Consider the following 5,691-nt stretch of genomic DNA (forward strand, 5'->3'; position numbering starts at 1 on the left):
AAAAGGTAGGGTCTTCCAGGGGCGCCTAGGTGGCTTAGTCGGTTAAGCGTCCGACTTTCGCTTAGGTCATGATCTCGCGGTTCGTGGGTTCGAGCCCCGCGTCGGGCTCTGTGCTGACTGCCAGCCTGGAGCCTGTTTCAGAGTCTGTATCTCCCTCTCTCTCTGACCCTCCCCTGCTCACGCTGTCTCTCTCTCTCTCCTAGAAATAAATAAAATATTAAAAAAAAAAGGTAGGGTCTTCCAGCAGCCACTCAGGATAAGGACCCAGACTAAATTGGGTAGATACTACAGGGCAGAGCAAGCTTAGAAAATGTCAAACAAGGGTACACCCAAATTATACATAACATATATGTTGGGTGACCATGTAATTTGTCATCTAAACCCAGACATTTGTGAAAATTAAAGAAAGAGCCATTAAAGATGATGCTGGGAGGGGGGCCACCTGGTGGCTCAGTCAGTTAAGTGTCCGACTCTTGATTTCGGCTCCAGTCATGATCTCAAGGTTAGTGAGTTTGAGCCCCACATGGGGCTCTGTGTTGACAGTGAGGAGCCTGCTTGGGATTCTCTCTCCCTGTGGCCCTCTTCCCTTCTGTGTGCGCTCTCTCTCTCTCTCTCTCTCTCTCTCTCCTTCTCTCTCTCTCTCTCTCAAAACTAAATAAATAAACTTAAAAAAAAAATGATGCTGGGGCGCCAGGCCCGCAGAAGCTATCCTGAGTAGCTGACACATGTAAAAGAAATATGTGTGAAAGTTCAAACCAAATGAATATCAGTTCTGTACCTGATAGACATTTATGGAATGATCAACCACAGTAATATGAGAGATTATATCAATTTAAATGTAAATCAAAATCTAGGGATGCCGGGGTGGCTGAGCCAGTTCAGCTTCCGACTCTTGATTTTGGCTCAGGTCATGATCTCACAGTTCATGAGATTGAGCCCCGTGACTGGCTCTGTGTGGAGCCTGCTTGGGATTCTCTTCTCTCTCCCTCTCTCTCTGCCCCTCTTTGGCTCTCTCCCTCTCCCCAGTAAACAAACTAACTAACTAATGTAAATTAAAAAAAAAAAACAATTCTTGATATGTGAAACACTTTCTTGCTGGGTCAGTTAAGAAAGTCCAGACAGGAAATCGGAGCGGCCTTCACATCATGCCTCAAGTATCTGCTGTGCGTTCTGGATTACACTAACCACAAAATAGCCCACAAATACTAATCTCTCTCTCCTCCCCTTTTTAGTACCGGCAACAATTTAAGTTTCGTTTCATCGGGCTGGGAACACTGAAGGTGATTCCGATGTTTGCCTCTGCATCCGGGAGGATAAGGATCCCATTAGCTGAAGGAGGCCCACAGCAGGAAGAACAGATGGCGGAGTCTGAGGAACCCGTGGGGCATCCATGAAGAGGGTGCAGGAGACAAGAAGGTATTAAAATCTGGAGCTCGGGTGACAGATCTAGACTAAAGGTGTGGATGATGGAGTGAACGGCTTCGGGAAGTGCCCCAGGGTCACGTGGAGCCGGCGGGACCGCAGGCAGAGGCGTGGCCCCACGACGGCCACGCCCTTGGCCTCTTGCGTCATCGCGTGGTGTGCTCTGCAGGACTCAGCTGGGTACGGTATGAGCCGAGGCCTACTGCGCGCGTGCACACACACACACACACACACACACACACACACACACACACACTACTTTTCAAAGGTGAGAATGAGAGTGGTGTGGCAAGCAAGAGAACAAGAGTCCAGCTCGGGCGCCTGCGGCTCCGGGGGCGATTTGCCTACTCATGCCCACAGCACTGGGGGCCTTTGGGTGAGACTGAGACGGTGCACTTGCTCCTTGTTAGGCAAACTAAAGGCAGCTGCTGGAGTCATCGGCGGTCAGCCTTCTCTCCACAAAGGTTTGGAAATTATCACCATAAGAGAGCAAAGCCTTGGGATGGATGAGACAGCCCCCAAAGAATGTAGAGACCAGAGACTCAAGGGCAGAGTTCTTGGCCACTTCACACGTCAGCGTGTGGTCTAACTCATCTGACCCAATATCCTGAGGCATATGAGGTAACTGTGTTTCTCTGTGCTACCAGGCACGGGGAAGCGAGAACTTCCCTCCTCTCCTCCTTAGTTGCCTTAACCACATGGATGACTTATTAGAGCTGCGTGGTGTGCAGGTGCAGCGGTGGGGAAGGCAAACACCGGCACCCAGCTCGCGAGGTGTGTGGCCTTTGGCAAATTGCTGCCTCTTTCTCCTGTCAGAGAAATCAAAGGGGTTGGTAATATAAATCTAAACGCATGAATTTTTCCTTTTATTTCTGCAATACCGTTGAAGGAGGGAATTCAGTTGTTCAGTTGCTACGTGACATCCCTTTAATTACATGAGTTTTCATCTGAGGTGTAAACTGCAAGTATCAACTTTGTTCTTAAGGCTTTGTGAAAATTTTGGGGTGCCTGGGTGGCTCAGTCAGCTAAGTGTCTGACTCTTGCTTTCGGCTCAGGTCACCATCTCGTGGTTGGTTGAGTTCGAATCCCATGCGGGGGTCTGCGCTGACAGTGCTTGGGATTCCGTCTCTCCCCCCTCACAGCCCCTCCCCCACTTACTCTGTCTCTCTCAAAACAAATAAATAAAACTTAAAAGGTGTAATCTTTAAAAAAAAAAAGACTTTGTGAAGATTTTGAAAATGGAAATATATGTTTAAACGTTTCTTCTGAGTGAAAAAGCAGACCAAGCGAAGAAACAATAGACTAAATGGCTTTAATAGTATCCTTCTCTTTGTTTTATTTTTTGTTAACCGTGAGAATGGGCTTTTTAAAAAAGTAACGGGAAAAGAAATTAATATGCAAATGAATATGAAGGCTTTGAATTATCAGAAATCTGCAAAGACCATTAGGTGTTAGGACAAATTTCCGACATTTTCATCCCGTTTATCACATGGAATTTAAGCCCAAACAAAGTGTATTAGAGAGTACCATAATACCCAATTTTACCACGCTGTACTCACCAGGCACACACAGAGGAAGAAAAGAAAGCTTACCAACCTCCAGTGTTAGCCACTGCCAGCCAAGCAAGTCCTTGATGCACGATTTCTTTTTGTTAGTACATCGGTGAAAATGAATTGGGTTAGTTCACAGGAAAGTCTACTTTCAGTATTTGCAGCCTCCTCTGTCTAATTTTTGGTCCCCTTTCTGACATGTTCGCTGGTTCCGTTCTGCACTTCTGGACATCCAGCGTTAACTTATTTTCTGACTGACCTTCTATCTAGGAAGATAGATTTCTTTTTATTTTAAATGTAAAACTCATTCACACTACTAGATTATTCCTTCCACAATATGTCCTATAAGCCTCTCGTTTCTTATCAAGAAGGAAAGGGTTGCCCTTCAGCACATTCACAAGCCTCCAGTGTGTTCAGCGGGGCCATTTTTCTGTAGCTCTGAACTTCAGGGTCTGAAGAGAGTCTGAAGAGAGAGGCAGCGTCCGCTAATGAAGCTTTGTGGAAATGAGAACCCATTGCAGTGTTACTTTAAATGTAGATCATGGCCAGTGCGGGGTGCCAAACACCAGAAGCTCCCCTGGTGAGGAGTTTGTAACTTTAAAAGATCAGGCAGTTCTTCCCAGACGGTTTTTACTCTCTCCTGGGTGAGTGCATGTTTTAACATCTTGCCACTGATTCACTCTTCTTGTTTGACAGGTTTCTTCCATGAACCGGATTACAAAGTGAGATGAAGACTCTGAAGAGAACCCCTGTTACCTCATCTCTGCCCTTTAAACAGTGCGTTAGACCAGGGTAAACCGCAGGGCAGGGCAAAAGAATGAGCCGGTTAAACATTCCTAGCTGCAAGAGAAATGCCTGTCTTCGTCACATGGTGGCTAAATAACTTCTTTTTATCTAGGGGTGACATTCCTTGTTTAGCCTCTCTACCCCTGGGGGTTCTCTTCTTGATGTGATCCCCAACTGTGTTTGGAGAGAGCTCGAGCACCAGCTGCTGTCGGCCGGAAGCTGGAAGGCGCCTCGTCCCACAACCGCAGGCCTAGATCTGCAAGGCCAGCTTCAGCAAGGGCAGAGCCAGGGCCTTGCGGCCCAGCCGAGCTCGCGAATAAAAGGAAGGGTAGTTTAGGGTTATTGCAGTCTCTTCTCGCTCTTCAAGTCCTGCAGTGAAAGGAGGGGCTCACAGTTATTTCTTACACAACGCACATGTGGTTGAACATTTTTGTATTCAATAGGCACTAGAGATCCCTTAGTAAGAGATCTGTATGTATGTCTCCTAAAATACTTAGGAGAATGGACTGAGCCATTTCAAGGCATCCTCATATATAGAGAGACTTCAGTGACTGAGGACAGTTCAGGGCTGAAGTCCAAAGCCATCACTCTGAAACAGCCTTCTATGAGTAGCAGCCAGGAACTAGGTATTTTGTTTCAACTACCCTCCTAGAACCACAGCGGAGAGGAAGCGGTATAGGTGACACTGGAACCAATATATTTCATCCCAAAATTTAACAAATACTCTGTTTTATATGGCTGAAAGAATAAAAAGAAAATTATGCCATCCAAACAAAACTTACCCGTACGAGTTTCTGTGCATCCAACCAGGGTCTGTACCTTGAATAAGGCTCTGCCTGGAAATAGTCAGTTGTGGCCACAGCTGGCCACCCATTCTGCTGCCTTCACTCCCTGTGACTCAGACCTTCCTTCTCTCTCTGGGTGGCCCTTTCAGATTGACCATTCCCTTGGGTGATCTGCTTCCTCCCGCATAGTTTTTTTTTTCCCAATCCCAGCTTCTCCCCCTCCCCACCAAGCCCTACCCCTACTCCGAGAATACTGTGTCCCCACTGTGGGCCCAGCACCTTGTTCCCAGCCCTATGGGCAGGGGAACTAGATACTGGGCTTTATGCTATAAAATAAATGCAGTGTTAAAAAGTAGACACCAATTCATTCATAACAGAAAGCAAATTCTGAATATTTCCATTTCTGCATTTAAACCACAAACATTTGAATACCTATGAAGCCAGATACTGTGCAGAACACTAAGATCAAAACACAAATAAGATAACATTGTCGGCCTTTAAAAATCAAAAAGTAGGGGCTCCTGGATGGCTCAGTCGGTTGCATGTCCAACTCTTGGTTTTAGCTCAGGTTATGATCTCATGGTTCATGAGATCAAGTCCCACATTGGGCTCTGTGCTGACAGTGTGAAGTCTGCTTGGGATTCTCTCTCTCCCTCTCCTGTTCACTCACTCTCTCTCTCTTTCTCAAAATATATAAATAAAGTTTAAAAAATCAAAAAGTAGTCTAGCAGAAGCAGCACAGGCTGCTTGGTGAAGACAGGGACAACGCTGGCCAGAAGAATGCCCCTTTGCGACCACACCAGCATAACAAGGGATGGACACTGACATCCATCCATTTCTGCAGAGTCCCTCTCCCCCCACCATGACTGAGCACTGCAGGGACACTGAGGCAGGAGTGATTTTTTTCTGTTCCTCTCTAACACATTCCCTCATATAAAAGTTTTGCATGTGTAATCCCTCCCAGGAATCAGCTTCTCAGAGTATCACGCTTACACGGGGGGCAGGGGATCCTGGGAAGTGCTCCAGGCAGAGAAATAACCTGCAGGAAAGGCCAGAGCTAGAGAAGAGAGTGGATATAATGAACAGTAAGAAGGGGGTGAGGCTGAAGAAGCAGGTGGGGCCTGAACATTTATCCCAATAGGAATGCA

The sequence above is a fragment of the Hyaena hyaena genome, unplaced genomic scaffold, assembly GCF_003009895.1.
Source record: "Hyaena hyaena isolate Hyena2069 unplaced genomic scaffold, ASM300989v1 scaffold_52, whole genome shotgun sequence".
Lineage (NCBI taxonomy): Eukaryota > Metazoa > Chordata > Mammalia > Carnivora > Hyaenidae > Hyaena > Hyaena hyaena.